Raw genomic sequence first — 24,405 nt, 5'->3', positions numbered from 1 at the left:
CAGTGTGGTGCATATCGAACTTTTTGCGGCTCCTAGGAATATAGCATTCCATTCTTCGTCGTCCAGGGTCTCCTCTAGATCTCTTTCCCATTGGGTACGGAATGGAGGTGATTGGTGCTTTGAAAGTGCAGACTCGACTACCTCTCTGTATATCGTAGATATGAGTCCCTTAGTGTCGGTTTCTGCCCGACAGAGCTTTTCAAAATTCGTCAATGGGGGGTATGGGGCGAATTTATTATAGAATGATCTGAGCTGGAGGTATTTATGGAATTCAGAGTGGGGAATGTCTTTTTCTAGTCTGAGATGGTCAAAAGATTTAATTTTTAGATCATAGCCCTCCAGATCTTTGAGTCTAGCATAGCCTTTTTGTTTCCAAATTGAGTGATTATGACCAATAAGACCCGGTGCAAAGCTAGGATTATTCCAAATGGGTGACATCAGGGAACTTGTTGAGGTAAGTGAGTTTTTTAATCTTGATACTTCCCAAACAGATATGGAGTTAGCCATTGAGGTGAGCGGTAAAATAGTGTTTTTCCTTGATGTTTTAGGTAGCCAAATCAAATTGTTAAGCTCTAAAGGGGAGCAAGCCGCATTTTCGAGCTCTACCCATCTCTTTAATTTGGGGTCGGAATGCCATTGTATGACCTGGCTTAATTGAGCCGCTTTAAAATATGACAACAGGCAGGGTACCGCTAGGCCACCCGCTAAGATAGGTCTCTTCATAGTTAATTTATTTACTCTCGGTTTTTTACCTCCCCAGATAAAATTAGATATTCCAGACTGAAGTGAGAGTATGTCCTTCAGTTTGAGTGGCACAGGTAATGTCTGGAAGAGGTACAGGATACGGGGAAGTAGATTCATCTTAACGCTATGAATCCTTCCAATCCAAGAAATCTTCTTGGAAGACCATCTGATTAGGTCTTGTTTTAAAGTCCAGATCAGTTTGGGATAATTTGCTTTATAGATGCTTTTTGCATCTTTGGTGATATGGATCCCCAAGTATTTTATCGAGTTATTTTCCCAGTTAAAATTGAAATTTAGTTTCAGTAATTTCTCTGTATGTCTAGGGAGGTTGATATTCAGAGCTTCAGATTTGGATTGGTTAATCTTGAAACCTGAGACCCGTGATTGGGAGTAAACGTTTAACCCTGAGATATCCGGACTATCTCGGATTCGTGCCGCGAGGGGTTCGATACATAGGGCGAACAGGAGGGGAGATAAAGGGCATCCCTGTCTTGTGCCACTCTGGATTTGAAATGGGTCCGAGGGGAAGCCCTGATGTATGACCCTGGCAGTTGGGCCTGAGTATAGTGACATAATCTCTCTACTCACCCGGTTTCCGAAGCCAAATGCCGCGAGCGTCTCTTTTAAGTATGGCCAGTCTATCCTATCAAAGGCTTTTTCTGCATCCAGACTTAATAGCATGCTTTGTGTGTTATTTTTGTTAGCCAATTCCAACAGATCAATAAATCGTCGGGTGTTATCCGCTGCCTGCCTCCCCTTAACAAAACCGACCTGATCTGGGTGTATTAGTCTGGGTAGGATAAGACTTAATCTATTGGCCAATAATTTAGCATATATTTTGATATCGGTGTTAATTAGAGATATTGGCCTATAGCTTTTACAATTTAGCGGATCCTTGCCAGGTTTATGTATAAGTGATATAGACGCTCGCAGCATGTCCCCAGGAATAGGGGCTCCTGCTAAGATAGCATTAAACATTTGGAGCAGCCTCGGATCCAGTGACTCGGAAAATTTCTTATAATAAAGCCCCGAAAAGCCATCAGGGCCTGGTGCCTTTGATGGCTTAAGCTCCTTGATGGCCTGCGACACTTCTTCCAATGTGAAGTCAGCGCCCATAGCTTCTCTGTCTAGCTCTGTCAATCTCTCTAGTTTTGAGCTGGCTAAGAAATCTCTCAGTGCGCTGCTCGTGTTTTTATTATGTGCCACCTTCTTACCGTCGTATAGGGATCCATAAAATGAACCGAATTCTTCTACTATTTTTTTAGGGTTGGCCGTATTTACACCCGATTTTAAGAGTATAGCTTGGATATTAAACTTAGATTGCCTATCTTTCAGTGCGCGAGCCAGCATCGTATCCGGCCTGTTAGCTTTTTCATAAAACTTCCTCTTAGACCAACATAGGGAGTTATCCGCCCGGGAAGTCAATAACATATTTAATTCAATTTTTGTATCTTTAAGTTCCTGTGTTCGAAAGTGGGTCAGGATTGATCTTGTGTCTCGATAAAAGGGAATGCAATTTGGATTGTAGCGTCCGAATTTTGGAGTCCCTCACTCGTTTTCTTTTGGCAGTGAGATTGATTACTATGCCCCTTATAGTTGCATTATGAGCCTCCCATAGAACCATATTGGACTCCACAGAGCCTGTGTTTATCTCAAAGAATTTAGTTATTTCTTGACCTATCGTTTCGCAAGTTTCGGGTATTTTAAGGATAGATTCATTGAGTTTCCAGTTTGCGCCTGGTCGATTGGCCTGAATATTGTTGCACCTGAGCTCAATTGGTGCATGGTCAGACCATGAAATATCATGAATCATTGTTTGAGTGACCTTAGGAACCAAGTGGCACGAAACAAAGAGATAATCGATTCTGCTGTATGAGGTATGTGGGTGGGAATAGAAAGTGTAGTCCCTTGTCGTAGGGTGGAGCTCCCTCCATATATCTACTAGCTGAGTATCTTTTAGGGCACGGTGTAGGGAGTTTTGAGCTTTTTTGTTATCGGAATCACCTCCACCCGATCTGTCTAGTGACGATTGCAGTGTGATATTCAAATCTCTTGCTAATATAATATATCCCTTAGCTACAGAGGCCAATAAGCGGAAGAATCTGTCAAAAAAGGACGCATCCTGTGTACAGGGGGCGTAGACGGAGGCCAATGTGATGGGCTGTTCATGTATGGTTCCTGTTAAAATGATATACCGACCCTCTACGTCTTTTTTGGTTGTCTGTGGCACGAATGGGATTGAGTTACTAAATAAGATGGCTACTCCTCGTTTTTTGACTGATGCTGATGCTGTGTAAAATTGGGAAAAGCCCTTATCCAGGAATTTAGGGGAGTTATTATTACTAAAGTGTGTTTCCTGTAGGAATAACACATCCGCTTGTTTTCTCTTGTAATCCGTAAAGGCAAGCTTTCTTTAGATTGGGCTATTAAAGCCCTTCACATTGTGAGAGATTAATGTTAACGCCATGCTTTACGGTGCAAGAAATGATATGTGTAGTGAGCTGTATACTTACTTGTGATATCATGTCTGAGGTTTCTTTCGGTTGTGTCCATGTCTATCCTGTCGGCTAGGTGTTCTGGGTGGGATCCATATGTCCTAGAGAGGGAGGGGTAGGGGAGAGGGTAGGGAAAGGTAGACGAAACAGGGGAAGCGACAAGCGGGCTAAAACGGAAAAGGGAAAATAATAATAAAAAGGAAGAAAATGTGAAAAGGGATGAACAAAAAAAAGGGCGTATCTCGGGAGCCCCCGAGAGTAGCCCTTGCGCCCAGAGTGTGGGTCGTCTGACTCCATCCTAAAGATGGGCCAGTCTCCTGTATTGGAGACATCCCACCCTGGGTCTTGGTATCGGTCCCTCAAATCTGGGGACCGAAAAAGGGGACACATGTGCGAGGGAGGGTACCTCCCCCGGCACTTTTTCTAAAAAAAGGAAATGCATATTTTGTAGACTGCGACAGCAAACGTGACAGTGACCATAACATAGTGCCACTGATAGCGACCAATACAAGTGATTCATAATTGCAACATAAACAGTGATATTAACATTAATAGTAATGGGAATAATTGATGGAATAACAGTGACCGTAGGCCGTAGAGCCTATATGTTTGTGTTCTTATCTAAAGTGAACAGCATCTAAACAACTTTTAATAAACTATCTTATCAGATTTGAAATAGGTATATATGTATCTGTATACTATCTGCATAAACATTCATGACAGATATGATAATTAAAATAAACAATGTATTTTAGCCGATTAGGTTGTTGTCAGCTATATGTGGTATAATGAAGCACTGGATTAAATATATTAACCTTATCAATAACTGAGTTGACCTATCTGAACTCAATAGCCTATGTACCAAAGCATATGTATACAAAACGTACGGTAATTGCAACACGTGAAAAGAGAATACCTGAAGTGTATTGCATATATCCCCTATATACCCTACCCTTGTAGATATATACCAACCCACCTGTACCGCATGAATGTGTTGGTGCTAGAATGTCTCTGATACTGATATGACAATTATGCCGTGCCATAAAATATCCTTTTATAGCCTATCTTTGCCACCCAAACCGACGCCAGGTGGGCATCATACCCTATAAACCCTGTCTAACAATAGATATAGATATATATATATATACACACAAAACATATTATGACAAGAATAATATAACAATATCTTATATAACATGTATTACCTATTTATATATTACAGGTGTCAGGTGTACTTTGTATTAGGGGTGTATGTATAGTAGGACTTAGACTGACCACATCTAATCTTATATAACCAGAAGTTGCTCTACTACATGGGACTGTATGGGTCTAACTCATTGTTTATGTTATTCTTATGCCTTGTGTCACTCTATGTGGGGCAGCGCTTATTAAGGGATTAATCTTTATTGATCATTGGGGATCTCATGGGGAACAGGGGCATGTTTGGTGAGATCAACGGGGGATGAACACACTCCCCTCAGCTGCTCCGGGTGAGTGGACCGAGATCCGAGAGTGGGGAGAGGGACCCGGTCGCCGAGCCTCCCCCTCCGCCTCTCCTGTCTTCTGGGGCAATGCCGAGGCTGTCTCCTGCTCTGGGATCGCGGTCACTCTGACGTCATCGATGTGCGGCCGAAGTCTCGAGTGAAGACGGCGCTTGCCGATGACATCACCACTCCTTCGCGCCAAAACCATTGAGGTTCCCGCTCTGCCCAGAGGAGGAGCGGGTCAAGATGGCTGCCGCTCAAAGTTAAAATGCGGATCCGATCCGGGTGAAAAATGGTAGCTGGCAGGAGGGGTATGTCGAGACGACAGCTGGCATTGAAGAGACAGCAGGTATAGACTGGGGTTCACTCCGGGAGATATGTAAGATTGTAGACTTGTATTGCGAGTGTTTATTTGGAGCCTGAAGCCTCAGGTGCTGCATGCTGTTTAGCGTGGGTGACCCCTGCTTTGTTCCATGAGGGAGTAGGGGGGTTGGCGGGTGGGGGGTGTGCTGTACTATGAATGGCTCCAGTGACACCGAGTTTGGCAAGGAAGCCCTCTCCGTCTTCTGGGTTTTTTAACGTATGAGCAACACCATTTTTAATTGAAAGGAGGGCACAGGGAAACAGCCATCTATATGAAAATCTATATCTATATATAAAAAGGATGTGACGTCATTGAAAGCTTGTCACATGGTACTAGAGCCAATCAGAGCGTGGGAACTCCACCCCTACTCTGATTGGCTGTAGTACGTCACATCCTTTTTCCCCCCAAGCCTCTGTCACATGGTACTTGAACCAATCAGAGTAGGGATGGAGTTGCCACGCTCTGATTGGCTACCATACCATGTGAGGCCAGCCATGTGTCTTTTCATGACGTCATCTTAAAGGCAATTGAAGCAAAGCCATTCTGATTGGCTGTGCTGTCATTGCCTTTAAGTGACATCATCATTTTTATTTTTATCGGCCAAAACACATGGTTTTCACGGCCCAATCAGGGCCGTGGGAACCATATGACGAAAATGTGACGTCATAGGCCTTTAAAAGCCTATGTCGTCTCATTTTGAAGCCAGACGCCGCGGAGGAAGGACCTCCGGGGTAGAAAGAAGACCAGGGCGTGGCCGCAGATGGAAAGAAGACCCCGCCCCGCCCAGAAGAAGATAGAAGAAAGAAGAATACAGATGAAGATAAAGATGGATTACAAATAGAAGACCCGTGGATTGATTTGGATTTTTAGTTTAATGTTTATTATTTTATGGTTTTTTATTTTATGGGTTCCTGTTCATGGATTGGTTCGTGAGTAAGCTGCGCAACGGGAGTCGGTGGGGGCAAGTAATGGTAAGTAAACTAAAGAAATGTATTTTATTTAACTTGTTAATTTTTTTAAAAGCTTTTTTAACATGTATATTTTTTTTTTTGTGGTATATCATTTCTTGCCACTATATGTATGTATGTATATATGTCTACAGAGATATATACATACAGGGTAAGAAATGATGTTGTTTTAAAAGCTTGATTTGATGTGTTTTAAATTAATTTGACTATGCAGCTATGCTTAAATGTGTGTTTAAAGTATTTTAAAATTAGATAGATGTCATTGTTGATATTGTACTGTATTGTGTGTTTGAGGGAGGTCAGGGCTAGCCTTGGTTTTAAAGTTTGTATTCCGGTTGGCTCTTTGTATATTTTTTCACATGCTGAATTGTTCTGCTCGAGGCGTGAATTAGTTAATTGTTTCATTGTTCGGGATGGACTGTGAATTGTTTAGGGATGTAAATAATGATTGCTAATTGATTTTTGTTTACTTGATTGGTTAAAATAGTTGACTTGTTTGGAAGTGTTTGTATTTTGCTTGCAATGATATTGTTCACATTCATTTGCAGAATGTATATGGTGCATAGATTTTATGCATCATAAATACAATGTAAATGCAATATATGGATTGGAATGTGAGGTTTTTCTTTGTCATTTGATGATTTAGATTGTAAGATCAATTAGGATTATTAAAGGAAATTCATTGTAATGTAATGTGTCTGTATGGAGAAGTGTTATTTATACGACAGTATGGTTTTGATAACCCTTCTACATTTATTTGTATATTGGTTCATCATGTGTGTGTGTATATATATATATATATATATATATATATATATATATATATATATATATATATATATATATATATACTGTATATATACTGTAGTTTCATGATGAAGCCACTGTACAAATTCATGGGTGAAACGTGGGTATCGGGCCAGTGTGGCTTAACCCCTTAATTACCTTTGCGGTTATTATCCGATAAGGTGTTTAAGGGGTTAATTGATATCTGAATGTAAATGCAATGTACTGGCTTTGTTTTGGCAATGTATTTTGTGGACAAGACAAGGATGTTGCTGGCGACGGACACTTCGTATTGATGAGGTCAGTAGCACTTTATTTATTTGAATATGCTAGTTAATGTTTTTAATGTTGGGCAATTAATCTATTATCCATATCTAGATAATAGTTATTTTGCACATTATTGTACTGTAGGTTTTTGGAGGGGGGGGCGGTGTATGTATTGAATGTATAGGCCAGGTTTATTTTTTTTACATTCAGGGTTTGTTCCGTGGTTCCACGTGGGACCTCTGGAGACCACCTGTGGTTTCTTCGGGTATCTCACAGGTACCAGGCTGGGGGTTCCACGGGTGACACATGCGGGGATGAAGCTGTGTGGTCCCACTTCTGTGGGGGCACCACCGACCCGTAGTCTGCGGGGATGAAGCTGTGTGGTCCCACTTCTGTGGGGGCACCACCGACCCGTAGGTGCGGGGATGATGATGTGTGGTCCCACTTCTGTGGGGGCACCGCGGACCCGTAGTGAGCACCCGTGAGTTCCCCAGACCCCCGTGGGAACCACCCAAGGCCCCACAGACACCTGTGGGTCTGACCTGGGGCTCCCAGACATCCTTGGGCCTACCGTGGGGACCCAATTGTGGCCCACGGTGACCAAAGGAGACCACCTGGGGGCCATGGTGCTGGCGGGATCCACCAGCAGGCCTCCAGAACCTGTTTGAAAAGGGCTGCTGGTACCCTGTAGGTCTGTCCAGGTGCCCCGCCAGCCCACCGGGGACTCGCGTGGGGCTGCGTTATGAACCCTGTTTGTAAAATAATAAATCATGTATTTATGGGGGGGGGCACAGGGGGTGGGTAATGTATTTAATAAATAGAATGATGTTTATTGTGGGTCACTGTTGTTTTTATTGTGGGTACTGGGGTGGGGGGGGGGTTTCCCCAACGGTATGTGGGGAGGCCTCCCTTGTGGGTACTGGGTGAGGGTGGTTAGGCCTCACGGGGGGGGGTAGTGTGGAAGGGTATGTAGGCATCCCGAGTGGTGGGTGAGGGTGGGTTAACCCCTTAATGACTGTAGCGGTTAATAACCGCTATGGTGATTAAGGGGTTAGGGGACATTACTTTGGATGTTTTAATTTTTGTGTCTGTTTTGCAGAAGCGGAGGGGCCATGGCCAGGATAGGGGGGGTAATGGTATGTGGGTAGGGGGTGAGGGTGGTTCGACCTCACAGTATGCACATCGGGTCCCACCCCCCTCCCCACATTTACATACACTGCACTCACAGCAATACAGGCAGGGAGATTTAACAGAACCATTAGGGGGAGGGGGCTTTATACAGATCACAGTCAAGGAGGTGGGGTTATAACCCACTCCCCCTCCCCACATTTACATAAACTGCACTCACAGCAACACAGGCAGAGAGATTTAACAGAAACATTAGGGGGGAGGGGGCTTTAAACAGATTACACTCAAGGCAGAGAGATTTAACAGAAACATTAGGGGGGGGGGCTTTACACAGATTACACTCAAGGCAGGGAGATACAGGGGATGTACTGTACTGTATGTTGTTTATTGCAATGCTTCAATGTGTGAACAGTATAATGTTTTTTACAATTAGATAGATGTAATCCTTGGTATTGTAAGGGTTAGCTTTGGTTTTAAATTGTGTTTTCTGGTTGGTACTTATATATTGATTTTTGTTTACTTGATTGGTTAAAATAGTTGACTTGTTTGGAGTTATCTGTATTTTGCTTTCAATGATATTGTTCACATTCATTTGCAGAATGTATATGGTGCATAGATTTTATGCATCATAAATACAATGTAAATGCAATGTATGGATTGGAATGTGAGGTTTTTCTTTGTCATTTGATGATTTAGATTGTAAGATCAGTTAGGATTATTAAAGGAAATTCATTGTAATGTAGTGTGTCTGTATGGAGAAGTGTTATTTGTAGTACAGTATGATTTTGATAACCCTTCTACATTTATTTGTATATTGGTTCATCATATACGGCCTATATACTGTGTATATATATATATATATATATATATATATATATATATATATATATATATATATATATATATATATATATATGTATATATATATATATATATATATATACAGTAGAGGCAACGATTATTCTTACACTTGCCTTAAACTAGCCGGGTTACATTCAGGGTATGTGCTGGGTATGTTCTGGGCTAGTTTGAGGCATGTTTAAGGCATTTCTGCATTGACTAACGACCCATAGGATTAACACAGCAGGGATCCCTGGCAGTCCAATTCAGTTTGAATGGGACTGCCAGGGACCCACGCTGTTAATATGATAGGCCATTAATCAATGCAGAAATGCTGGGGCTAGTTTAAGGAAAGTTTAAGGCATATATTCAGAATGTACCTGGGTGTACCTGGGTCTTTTGGGGAATTGCCACTGGTTTTTGTTAGAATAATCGCTGCCTCTACTGTATATATATATATATATATATATATATATATATATATATATAGAGAAAAAGAGAGAGAGCGCACGCCCCATAGCATAATACTGCATAAAATTTATTAAAACAGGAAAAGGAGGTGGGGGGTGGGGGGGGGGGGCTAGGAATCGCACTTACAAAATGCAAATAGTTAAAAAGCAGTTTGTGAATATATCACCACCATCCGGTTCTGGATACTGGAACACGTCTCCGTGGACTCCTTCAGGGCTGCCAGACACGATCACCAGGAACCAGATGTATAAGGCTCCGTTTGCTGTCTGTGTGTAGTCCAAACTCCAGCTCTCACTTCCAATGGCCACCGATTGTATTCCCGCGCTTGGTGTAGGCTTCTGCACGTGCGCGGCGTCGTCGTGATGACGTAATCGCGCTCTCAGTACCCTAACGCGTTTCGTCACCTGACCGGTAACTTTCTCAAAGGGCTGATCATTTTTGTTTTTTGTTTTTTGTTTTATATATATATATATGTATATATATATATGTATAGGGATTGTTATTATATATATATACTGTAGATATATATACAGTATATATACTGTATATATATACATATATTTATTTATATTCATGTATTTATTTATTTATTTATTTAGATTTATTTATTAATTGTGGGGCTGCTGTGCGTGAATTTTTTTTATTGTGGGTAGTGGGGGTGGGTGAAGGGGGTATTTGGCCCTTGGTGTGAGTTTAGGACTTGCGGGGGGGTTGTGGGTGCACTTAACCCCTTCATGACCGTAGCAGTTAATACCGCTACGGTCGTGAAGGGGTTAAGTGCACCCGCTACCCCCTGCAAGCCCTAAACAACCACCATTGGGGCTAATACCCCCTTCACACACCCCCACTACCCACAATAAAAAAAATTCACACACAGCAGCAGCACAATTAATAAATAAATCTAAATAAATAAAGGAATAGAAATAAATACATTTAAAATACATTTTTATTCATAGTGTAGATGTGCAGGGGGTCTCCGGAGCTGAACCGCTTTGGTTTTAGGTCTGGGGACCCCCTGCTCCCCGAGATACAGGCCCCTTTAGGGGGAGGGGGTTTTACATAGATTAGTCAAGGCAGGGAAATTTAACACACACAATAGGGGGAGGGGGTCTTACACAGGTTACAGTCAAGGCAGAGAGGTTTAATACACACATTAAAAATATGTATTTAATGTATTTATTGTTTATTCTGCTTTAACACTTCATTGCCTTAGCGGCTATCAGCTATGGTAATGAAACAAACAGCATTTCTGTATTTTTAATAATATTGTGCAGGAGCAGGGGGTCCCCTGAGCATTTCTGGCTCAGGGAACCCCCTGCTCACTGTACAATATTATTAAAAATACAGAAATACTGCTACATTACCATAGCACATAGCCGCAAAGGTAAAGAACGATTCTTTATTGATGTGTGTGTTTTATTTATACTGTAGATGTGCAGAGGGTCTCCGGAGCTGAACCGCTGTGGTTTTAGGTCCGGGGACCCCCTGCCCCCGAGATACAGGCCCCTTTAGGGGGTGCCGGTATCCGTCTGCTTGGTTTACAGGCCGCGGTCACGTGATCGGGACCTTTAAATGCAGAGGGATACCGGCACCTCATAAACGGGTCTGTATCTCGGGGAGCAGGGTGTCCCCGGACCTGAAACCAACGCGGTTCAGCTCCGGAGACCCCCTGCACATCTACACTATGAATAAAAATGTATTTTAAATGTATTTATTTATTTTCATTTATTTATTTATTTATTTAGATTTATTTATTTACTTTTTGTGCTGCTGCTGTGTGTGAGTTTTTTTTATTGTGGGTAGCGGGGGTGGGTGAAGGTGGCATTAGCCCCAATGGTGGTTGTTTAGGGTTTGCGGGGGGGTAGCGGTAGGGGTTAACCCCTTCATGACCGTAGCGGTATTAACTGCTACGGTCGTGAAGGGGTTAAGTGCACCCGCGACCCCCCCGCAAGTCCTAAACTCACACCAAGGGCCAAATACCCCCTTCACCCACCCCCGCTACCTACAATAAAGCAGGCATGGTGGGTTAACCCCTTCATTGCCTTAGCGGCTATCAGCTATGGTAATGAAGCAGCATTTCTGTATTTTTAATAATAATGTGCAGGAGCAGGGGGTCCCCTGAGCTTTGATTTGTGGCTCAGGGAACCCCCTGCTCACTGTACAATATTATTAAAAATACAGTCATGCTGCTTCGTTACCATAGCACATAGCCGCTAAGGTAAGGAACGAGTGTTTATTTATATATGTGTTTTATTTATACTGTACATGTGCAGAGGGTCTCCAGAGCAGAAACGTTTTTGTTTTAGGTCTGGGGACCCCCTGCTCCCCGAGATACAGGCCCCTTTAGGGAGTGCCGGTATCCCTCTGCTTTGTTTACATGCCGCGGTCACGTGATCGGGACCTTTAAATGCAGAGGGATACCGGCACCTCATAAAGGGGCCTGTATCTCGGGAAGCAGGGGGTCCCCGGACCTGAAACCAACGCGGTTCAGCTCCGGAGACCCCCTGCACATGTACACTATGAATAAAAATGTATTTTAAATAATTTTTAATGTGCCGATGTTTGCGCAGAGAGAGCAGCGGTTCACTCTCTGCTGCAAACACATTTAGCCAGGGGACGGCCTATAGTATCATTGATGTGCATATACAGTACTGTATGTGTATGTTAGGGGTTATAGGGGTTGTTGTTATACAGTATATACAGGGAATAGTTCCGTGGGCGCCTATAAAATTTTAACACTATAAAGGATATACGAAAACCAAGCCTGTTGGTTGTGAAGATTGTTGATCCTCACGGTGGGCTTGAAAACAAAGAGAAAGCACAACACATAGCGTAATACTGTTGAAACATTAAACAAACAACATATAAGACAACATATAACAGCTGAATACTGAAATGGTATTTTTAGGACAATAAAATCATTTAATAACAATTAATATTTACTATAATGCACAATTTGCATGGACACATAGATTTAAGCAATTAAAAATCTGAATAGGTGGTTCAACTGCTCCGTAGCACCAATGTTGATGATAGCAATGCCTACTCACCAGATGGAATAGGTTTGCAGGCAGTGGATATTTTAGAGAGTATCCCCTCTCATCTGTGTGCTGCTCTCTGCTTAGCTGGCTTCTCTGTCGGCTCGTGGGTGCAGCTCATCAGCAGGGACTCCTGCAGCTCCAGGAAGCACGTCTGAGCAGATGGAACTCAGCTGCAGCTGATTCAGCACAATGTCAGCCACGGACCACCGTGAGCTAGTCTATCTGCTGCTCACTGCTAGCTGGCGTCTCTATCCGCTTGTGGACGCAACTTGTCAGCAGGTACTCCTGCAGGGCGCCAAGCAGGGCGCTTGAATAATGGAAAACCGCAACAGCTGGTTCAACTCGTCGGCGGCTATAAGAGATGGTTAGCTGGCAGCTCACGTTGATTCACCGATGTACGGGGGTACTACACCAATGTGTGCGGGGCTTGAACCTCCACCCTACGCGTTTCAAGAGCGATCTGCTCTCTTCCTCAGGGGTATATGCTTGGCGCCCTGCAGGAGTACCTGCTGACAAGTTGCGTCCACAAGCGGATAGAGACGCCAGCTAGCAGTGAGCAGCAGATAGACTAGCTCACGGTGGTCCGTGGCTGACATCGTGCTGAATCAGCTGCAGCTGAGTTCCATCTGCTCAGACGTGCTTCCTGGAGCTGCAGGAGTCCCTGCTGATGAGCTGCACCCACGAGCCGACAGAGAAGCCAGCTAAGCAGAGAGCAGCACACAGATGAGAGGGGATACTCTCTAAAATATCCACTGCCTGCAAACCTATTCCATCTGGTGAGTAGGCATTGCTATCATCAACATTGGTGCTACGGAGCAGTTGAACCACCTATTCAGATTTTTAATTGCTTAAATCTATGTGTCCATGCAAATTGTGCATTATAGTAAATATTAATTGTTATTAAATGATTTTATTGTCCTAAAAATACCATTTCAGTATTCAGCTGTTATATGTTGTCTTATATGTTGTTTGTTTAATGTTTCAACAGTATTACGCTATGTGTTGTGCTTTCTCTTTGTTTTCAAGCCCACCGTGAGGATCAACAATCTTCACAACCAACAGGCTTGGTTTTCGTATATCCTTTATAGTGGTAAAATTTTATAGGCGCCCACGGAACTATTCCCTGTCCATACTGTTTTCCTGACCAGGGGGTCAGGCTTTGTGTCCTAGGCAGCCCCTTATGTATAGTTTTAATTAATATATAAGGTAATAGTTACTACACCACACACATTGCGGTTAGCGCTACCTGTTTTGTTGTTTATGTTATACAGTATATACTGTATATATACAGTATATACTGCATTACAATTCATGAATTTCTCGGCTTCAAAGACAACAGCTCGCAAACGCCCCCATGCGTTTTTACACGGCATTTCAGTATTGCAGCCAGCGGGAATAAAATGCTTAAATCACGGGCGCGATATAACGCAATACACCCCGGGAGAAAACGTTACTAAACCGCACATCACCGGGATATTCCGAAATTTGCGGAACTAGCCAACTTCGAATAAAGTTGGTCGCCACTGTAGAGTTGACACAGTTGCTGGACATCACTTTGGTCTTGCTGAGATTCATATGGAGGCCCACATTCTCACTTGCTTCGTTGAGTTCTCTGACTTGTTGCTGGATGTCTTTTGGACTTGTGAAAATAACAATGTTATCTGCAAATCATAGGTGACTCAAGTATTCACAGTTGATTTTGATTCCCCATTTGAGGTGTGATCAGGTTTGTTCACAGGTATCTTCCCACATGTAGCATAAAGGTGGGTTTTAGGAGGTATTTCAGTCACTGTGTATTTTTATTTTTTTATTTTTCTCTTTCCATCCCTTTGAGAAAATGTTATCCCTTAAAGGTTTTGTAAACTTGATCTCAGGAATCAATTTTGGTATACTAGTAGTGGCAGCTGATTTAATGCTGAAAGGTGAGCTTATCAACAATCTCACACTTTTAAAAGTAGCGACACTGTGAAATAAGAAACATCTGGTAAGGCTTTAAGGAAATGGCAGAAGATAGTGCAGGCCGTGATGATTCTGAGGTCAATTCAGCTGCCAAATTCAACCCCAATTAGGTTGCCTACACACACTACACAGATGCACACACACAAGATACATGCACCATACACACATGCACACACACACCCTATACTACAAGTAAGCTCCAAACACAATATAATCACATGCTACATACATATGTACACACGCATGCAGATCAGATACACACCAGATGCACGCAGCATGCATCAATAAACACACTACACTAGATATGTGTAACGCTCGGCCTGCCCGCAAACCAGACGAGACCCCAGGACTGAGGTGGAAATGGAAAATACCACACACCTAACAGTAAACGGGGGCACGGCCGGAGTGTGGAAGTTGCGTAGATGGTCCGGGTAACAACAATATAAAGTGTACCATAATTGCCAACTCCAGCGATGGTAGGTATAGTCCGTAAGCCAGTGGTCGTGGAATGGAGAAAGCAACGTAGTTTAGTGTCCGTAAGCCTGGGTCGTGGAGTGGAGAGAGCAGCAAAGTAGATTGTCCGTAAGCCATGTCCAAGGGATATAGAAGTCTGCAAGGTAAAGAGTCAAACGCCAAGTCCAACGGTACCAGAAAGCAGCATAATCCAAGTCCAAAGCCAAAGGTCAATATCCAGGGAGGTCAGCAGAATATCCAGGGACAGGAACAGGGACTGAAAGACAAAAGGGGCCAGGCAACAGCAGACAGCACCAAGGTACAGAAGCTATATAGAGCAAGGAGGTAATGGTGAGGGGAGACAATATAGGGGGTTGGGACCTATCAGAGGAAGGGGAGGAACGGAGGAGTGGTCTGGGGAAAGACCTGATAGGAGGGAAGTGTTTGGGAAGCTGGGGCCTATCGGAACAAAGGGAGGAATGGAGGAGCGGCCCGGGGAAGGACCTGATAGGAGAAAGGTGTCTGGGTAGCTGGGGCTTGTCACAGCAAGGGGAGGAGCAGAGGAGTGGCCCGGGAGCCTGATGGGAGAGAAGGGCCTGGGGGGAGGCAAAGAGACAGGGAAGTGCGTGGAGTGTGCGCTGCGTCATCGGGGGCGGAGTCAGATGCACGGCGCCAGAAAATGGCAGCCTGGGTCCGTGCGCGCCCGTAGGGGTGACGCGCGCGACCCGGAAGTGTGGGGGCAGCAGGAGAGGGAGCCGCAAAGAGCGAGGTACGCCGCCGGGGAGCCTGTGCGGCATGTAAGAGAGGTAAGGAGGCGCTGGCAGCGGGTATACCCGCAGCGCGGATCCTTATAATATGTCCCAATCACACACATCACACATGCCCTGTGCACCACACATTGGGCCGGATACATGAAACTCTGTTCAAGTGGAGTAAATATCTCACCAGCAATTTTTTTTACGAGCGTTATTACTGCAATGTTAAATTGGTATACATCACAATTTCAGGATTAATTTTGTCGGTGTGATATTTGGCCCAAATCCCGACCATTAATACTGTGTTAATGATCTCCCATCGCAATCATAATTCTATCACAGGCTTTCGCAATAATTATTATTACAGAAGTCTATGATAGAAATAACATTAACCCATTTGATGCATTGGTAACTAAAGTATACCACAGGCACCAAAGGGGTTAATATATATTTTTTAATGAACTACCTACCCCTGTTGCCCACCTTAGTTTCCATGCAATGCCTTACTAACCGCTAATGTAACCAAAGGGTTAACCACTACTGCCATCCCTCTGGGAGGTTTAATCTGCCTCCCATTGGCAATTGACTCCTATTCCCAAAACAAACATACACCCCCCCCCCCCCCCAGACTTATGCCCAATATTCCTTTTAGTCAAATGTGGCTAATAGTGGTCTTGCACTTGAAGAAAGGTCCAGGCAGGACTTGAAACATTGTCTCTGCTTCTGCTGTTATGAAAAGAACCACAATATGTTTGTACTGTAAGTAGTGTACTACTTTTGCTTGAAGATATCTGCCTACTGCTTTTTAATAGTGGTTTTGGCATTAACAAAAAAAATATACACGTTTAAAAAATAATAATATTCACATTAAAAATAAATTTTAAACGTAAAACCATTGATTGTCACTTTGGATGGCTAGGTAATCTCAATGCGGAGCATATATAGCCCCATTGGCAATAAATGATAACTTGTAATACAACAAAATACATGAACTATAGTCTATAGTAAAAAAAAAAACATTATCAAACCACCCCCCCATTACATTAGTGGCTAACCGCTAAGGTAATGAAGCGGTTAAACCCTCCTGCCAGCCACCCGCTGGAGGCCTAACCACCCACCCCGACGTAAATACCCATATCACCCACTCCCTTACCTAAAAAATCCCCCCCTCCACGTAATGTGCTATAGTCCAATTAGGCATATCTGCCTAATAGGACGTTTGCCCTTTTTATTTCACATGAAATGCATGTAACATAAGTCTGTGAGTGACATTACCTGTCAGAAGGGTTAAAAAACAACAAATGAAACATACATTATTTTTCTACTACATTTCCATAATGCTATATACAGTATTACTGTACGTTTCTGTACATGTTATGTAACATAAGTAAATTTTACTAGAAATTAAATATAGATATACAACAAAAGGCAAGAAAGCCCCAATGCTACATCTAATATGACAAATTATTTAGTACATTACTATATATTTTATCTATATTCTTTCATCATAAGTATAGATCATTTAGTTCAATCCTTTAGCCAAAACATTTTAAGCCTGCAACCACATCAATACACGTATGTATTTCTTCCACTGCATACAGAGAAGACGAAACAAAACAACACTGCAGTCAATAGCATGGGGGGGGGGGGGTGCGTGACATGTATGCGTACCTAACATTTAATAAGTAATATATGTGTGATTTATGAGCTACAATGCAGTTAAAACCAGAAGTGCCCATATAACTTTAGTGAAAACAATCTAAAGAAGTATTGTCGTGGACCTACTGTACTGTATACTTGATTATAGCAATTTCTGCCGCATTAATAACATTGATGTGGGAACATTATATTACAATCCTTATAAAGGGAATTGTTTTAAGATTTTGAATAACATTATTTGCATCACAAAAAATTTAATGTATTCATTGAAATGCCCGTGTATGTACTGTAGGCCAAACAGCACTGATGTTGAAAACTCTTTTTATCTAGCATAGGTCGCCGATTAAATTGGGTAACCACTGACACAATTGGTTCAATATTATAAAGAATTGCAACATACATTTTCTCAGATTCGGTGTATGGGGATTGAGAGAATTTTACCTGGTCAAAGGAGTGGTAATTTAGTGAAGAGGATACATCAAAGAGAAGCATTTTGGATCTTGTCTTTGAACACACAACAATGATGAGAATCCCTATTAAATGTTTGGGACATTTAAAATGATGTATGTAAATAGGGGTTGAATTACAGGTGTATTTTATATTTTTCCCATTTTCTGATATGAGGAATATGTTTTATTTTTACTTCAGTGAATTTTGGTTCAAGATCCCCAGGCACATTTGTCCTTTTGTGCCCCCTGTCCATGGAACTGTCTGAAATTTTCACCACTCTGGGACATGGAGTTACATTTGGACTATGTGATTGTCTGGGTAAATAAAAATTTGGAACGTACATTGGGTGATCCTTTTCTAAATAAATAAAAACAAAGATGTTCTGTTTTGCACATTGATGTTTTGATGATTAGATAGTTGTGTATATTTATATTTATGGATATCTGTCTTTTTAACACATGAGAACATTTGCTTATACTTCAAAAGGCTTGTCTTCGGTTTAATATAGCTTGTCCAGGGTAGGAAGGGAGCGACGATATCAGGGATACACCGAAAAAATAAAAAACATATAATAGTGCAATATAAAAAATAAAAAACATATAATAGTGCAATAATGCAAAATATATATGTTTTTAATTTTTTCGGTGTATCCCTGATATCGTCGCTCCCTTCCTATTCTGGACAAGCTATCTCGTAAAGGAATCTATACATATTCCTGGAAGGTTGAGAAATTTATTAGAGATCACCCTTTTCACTTATTTAAAGTATACTGCACTTTATTCACTTATTTGGTGTGTTAGCGCCGTTCACAAATCACATTGTGGGGGTTATGCACAAAGCAGTGATAAGTGTTTTTAAGTGAGATAAATGATTTATGGTGCAATTTATGGAGCAAATTTTTAGCAATGACTGTGTTTTGATGATAAAAAGCCTTTTAAGCGCTATACTGTAGTGTTATCACTGCTTTGTGAATCACGCTGCACGCAATATTGAGAAATAAAGGCATTTATCTCACTTAAAAACACTTATCACTGCTTTGTGCATAACCCCCTAAGTTAACTTGTTTTCGGTTTAATATACACATATCTTTAGTGGGCACATTGTATATTTTTTACACTTACAGTATACATATACACTTACCGGATACATCAAACTCCTGTAACCAGGTCCCCCTCTTACCTCCAGGCTGTGTGAGGGGGACGGATGTGTGGTTGCTGCAGGGAGATTGTAAGCCAGCGGCGGCTATTATACCCATAGATCCGCTGGGAACTACAAGTCCCAGCAGCCTCAGAGACTGCAGTTCACATGTTGCCAGGCAGTCAATAGGGCTGCTGCATTTATAACAGATAGAACAGTGATAATAATTAGGACAGTTAGGGCAGTTGGTCTTTTGGGAGCAGGGTACAGAAGAGGGACATAGGATCCCAGGTGCCACTAGCCCTGGACTAGGCCAGCTTTCCCCTGCAAGCACCAGTTAGTCCCTGACTCACAGTAGGCACCTGCAGCTGTATAGGGAAGCCATAGTGATGGACCCTTTTTCCTGTGTTGTGCAGTATCAGCTACACAGTGTCTACGCCACAAAGTGATGCGTAACTTGTGGTCATACCACCTATGTTCAGAGACTGTCTATGGTGGGACGCACCTGCTGAAGACCACCCCATGTGGAGGCGGAAGGCATCGTTGGAGCAGACTGCCTATTGACTGTTGTTCAGCTACACCCAGGGGCTGGAGCGCTGGGAAGGTATCCTATAAGTGCACCAACATTCAAGTGGGCAGCGCTGTCTCACACTTGGGGGTGGGAAAGGCCATTGGGGTCTGGACACTTGGACACTGGTGCCCCTGCACCCCAAGTACTGTGGGGATATTCCGTGGGTTGGTATACATATATGTCTATTGCTGTTCCTATTGATGTCTTTGTTTATTACCTCCCAGTAAATACTGTTTCCCATACCCTGTGTGTGTATTACTGGGCATATTGTCTTGGGAGGGGTTATCCTACTATGTGAGGATCCTTCTCAGGTGGAGGCGCTGTTTAGTAGATATACATAGACCCCAGGCTCACCAGTGGCGGAGGATCAGGCCTCCTGTTTGTCACACAGGTATAGCAGCACACATAGTCGCCCTGACACAGGGGGAAAGGGGGCTACATTTGGAGGCACTGCTGAGATCCAGACCTGGGGTGCCCTATTTAAATGTAAGATATTCTCATCCAGAGGGAAAATATCCTTATCCTCAAGCCACAGTGTTCACAAGGGGGCCCTAAGATGCCAAGTGCTGCCCAGCCACGTGGTGGCCATCAGCCAGGTTCCGGCATCCCTACCCTTGCCTGACCTGCGTGCCACCCTGAGACAGAAACCGGGGTGGGGGATTTGGGTAGTTGAGCCGGAGAAGAGTGGATAGGCCCGGGGTGAGGTGATGGTAGTGGTTAACCCCTTTATTACCATATTTGTCACTAAAACACTGCATCGCAAATGCTTTAGTAACCACAAAGATGGCTAAGGGGGATAGGTTGTTTAGTTGTATATTGATATTAACCCCTTTGAAGCCCCTTGTAGTCAGCTAGTTATAAAAACACATGACTATAGCAGTTGACCACTTTGGCTTCTAAGGGGTTAAAATGTACTGTAATTTCTTAAAATTACTATTTAATCCAATTTTCCATGCTGGTTTAGTTTATCTTGCCTATGTATATGGCCAATTTATTGTTCATTATATTCATACTGTAGGAAAGATAGGGTTTATGCCAGCCTGGAATAGGTGATAGCATTGTGTTATTTCTAGCCTTAATCCCATTCCAATAAATATCAGAACTTATATATGGTACGATAATACCAAAAATGCTGTATTCTGACTATTTTTTACCGGAACTGATATTTTTAATGCGTCTGATGTATAGTGTGATATTTTGGACAGTACAATATTGATGTATTGCACTATACTTTTTTTGGCGCCAATACTGCATTTTTAGGTTACCACAGTTTGATTTTTCCGGCACAAAGAATCTAGGGACTATATATGGGTCACTATGGATGTGACTTTATTTTATACTATTATTGGTCATGATTTCGGAATTACTTATTTTCAATATTTTTTTTTTACTCAGGTCTTTCCATTACACAAAGCATAGATCAATTGGATTCAATACATTGTATTCACACACAATTATTTTCTTTTTGATTCTTAATATTTTTTTACAAATACAGGGTAAAGCAATGGGGTCATCTTTTGCCCCCGCCTATGCAAACTTGTTTATATGACGTTGGGAATCCATACAGATGGGGACACTAATATATATTGAGAACCCATTAAATTTTACAAAAGGTTTATTGATGACCTGTTATTCATCTTGATATCAATACATTACTACGTTTTTTAGATGCACTTAATATTAATACATGGAATTAAAATTGTATGTATAAGTACTGTACAATATACACTACACAATTACTTGGAACTTATATGGGGAAATTCAATCAGATATTTATCGAAAAAGAACTCTTGCATTATTAGAGGGTATTCCCAGGGGTCAATGTCTCAGACTCAGGCATAATGTTTCTAATGGCCAGTGTTTTATAGATCAATGAAGTGAAAAAAAGGGGAGCGTCAAGAGATTAAATGACAATCCAGTGCAATAGAAAAAGTGCAAAGTAAAGATCTCTTCAGCAAGAGAATAGATCACTAGAGCAGCAGAAATATCACCAGGGATTTATCTTAATGTCTTATTTTACAAAGGGAATACAACAGTATGGACATGGATCAGGCTTTTGGGAGTGTGTATCAAACAGATAAGTCATCTCTACTTAAGCATTTTAATCAAACTAATTATGACAGCAATAGATCTTCTTATAATCACCCCACTATTTAGTTATAAAGGGATTGAAAAAAATGTGAGTACTCCATTATTTATAATTAAAGTAAATATAGCAGACAGGCTAACCAAATACAGATCATTATATAAAATAAATGAAATATATTTGCTTTAGACCAAGATCTAAAGACTAAAATTTAATTGGAACCTAAATTAGTTTTATCAAGTCTATATATTAGTCCCAACATATAATCACCTGTTGCATTGAGATAGCAATGACATGTGTGTTTGCTTTAATTCAGAGGCTTAAAACATGTAACATACTGTAAAAGGGCTTACTTTCAGCATAGTATAAAACTGGGTGGATGAACAGAGATCTCTGTACCTTCCAGGGTTTCAGTAAGTTTACATGGTAGATTTGTTTACCCTTCCTGGCCCCTGGTTGAGAGATTTTCCTAATTCATCTCTCACATGTGGGGAATTATAGTATTCATCGCATGAATTAGTACTTCAAACGTACCCTGCCATTTCATTCTTACAACTACCTTCATATCAGCATTTTGGTTGGTTCTCTCTTGATTGAAAAACAGAACCAACGCAAAATTATCATGTAATAATGATGTTAGTAAATATATGAAAATGTAAATAAAAAATGCACATAATAAAAACACATGAACAATAAGGGCCTTATTCAGAGAGGGTTGATAAAAAAAATCGCCAGGGAATTTAAAATGACGTTTTTTTGGGTGTTGCTATCACGGTATTCAGAAAGGCTCGATTACCAGTGATAGCAAAATTCCCAAAACGGGCGAGTTACTGCCAGCGAGAGCATCGAGCTTCTGAAAAGGCCTGAACCAGCGATTCATTTCTGCTGCAGAGAGAGCTGCTCTGAGAGAGCCGCCTCTCCCAGCTAAAATGTCACCCAAAAATTATTTATTTAAATATACATTTCTTTAATAGTGTAGAGGCGCAGGGGGTCTCCGGAGCTGAACCACGTTGGTTTTATGTCCGGGGACCCCCTGCTTCCCGAGATACAGGCACCTTTATGGTGTGCCGGTATCTCCTGTGCATGGAAATGTCCCGGTCACGTGACGCGGGACATTTCAATGCAGAGGGATACCGGCACCCCATAAAGCTGCCTGTATCTCGGGAAGCAGGGGGTCCCTGGACATAAAACCAATGTGGTTCAGCTCTGGAGACCCCCTGCACATCTACAGTATTAAAGAAATATATATCAATAAATATTTCAATAAACATCAATACACGCCCCCCCCCCCCCCCCAAACCCATACAGTACAGTAATGGGCAAAATAACTATTATCCAGTTATGGATAATAGATTATTTGCCCATTATTAATCACTGCATTAGCATACAAAAATAAAGTAAATAAATACAGTTATACTTACCACAACAGCATGTCCCTCTGTCCTCCGTAGCAAGAAAGCATATATACATAATAAAGACATTCTAATGGCTCCTAACCCCTTAATCACCTTAGCGGTTACTAACCCTTTAGTCATTAAGGGGTTAACCCACCCTGACCCGATACCAACCCGGGAGGCCTAAGCACCCACCCTGACTGACTATACCCACCCTATACCTATTGAGTAGTATAGTGGTACATCATACCCATATAATAATAATATGGGCATGATAAGCCTCTATAGCACTCAATGGGCACCCTAATTACAATACATTAATACACAAGACACACAATAATAAAACCTAACTAAATTCCAAAAAAACACACTTCACTAAATAAAAACAGTAGCCAGCTAAACCAATCAATAGAAGCAATTATAACATCAACAATGAATTAATTAAACCATTACCCAATCAAACCAATTAATTCCTAAACCAACTCAAAATGAATAGTAACACTAACCAATCCAAATAATGAATTACTCCAACATTAATGAATGTAACCATTAAACGACAAATAAATAAATTAAAACAATCTCTGAAGTAACCATAAAACATATTAGCTAACATAATATAACATTAAGTACAAGCGAACACCAATCGCAAACCTTTTATTACATTAAGCATGAACAAACAAACAATCACATCCACATAATAAACTGCAATGAAAAAAAGCAACAGCAATAACAAGCGAGAAATGCCCCCCAAATATTGTCATAATAATGTATTAATCTGTACCCTCAAGAGGTACAGATTAATATATTATCAGTCAATGTGCCTCCCCCAAAAAATAAAAAGACACATCCAAAGATTAAACCTGTAAAAAGAGACATTTACAAACATTGAATATATTACTTACCATTAGAAGCGGTGGCCCTCCGACTCCCGGGGTAACAGGAAGCTCACGTACCTTGGAGGCCTCCAAGAGCATCCGATGCCATCCGCCATGAAGATCCGGCTCAGGTACCCCAATCTTCTTTTTTCTTTCTTCAATCACCTTCTTCTATCTTCATCTGTAACCATTTCTTGTTCTTCTTTATCTTCTTTCTTCATCTGTTAATCCAAAATACCCCATGTTAAATAACCAGCCGATGCTGTCTCGTCGGCTTCTTGGGCTCAAATGAGGTGTCACGGCCTTAAATAGGGCTTGTGACGTCACATTTAGCCCCAAAATGGTTAACAGCCACCTGATTGGCTGTTAAAACCATGTTCCGACTTAAAAAATTTTTTTTGCCGTGACGTCACTTAAAGGGAATGATGCCATCCAATCAGAATGGCTGTGCTTCATTTGCCTTTAAGATGACGTCATG

This window comes from Ascaphus truei, chromosome 1 (genome assembly GCF_040206685.1).
Source record: "Ascaphus truei isolate aAscTru1 chromosome 1, aAscTru1.hap1, whole genome shotgun sequence".
In the NCBI taxonomy this organism is placed as follows: Eukaryota; Metazoa; Chordata; class Amphibia; order Anura; family Ascaphidae; genus Ascaphus; species Ascaphus truei.
This window is presented reverse-complemented; position numbering follows the sequence as displayed.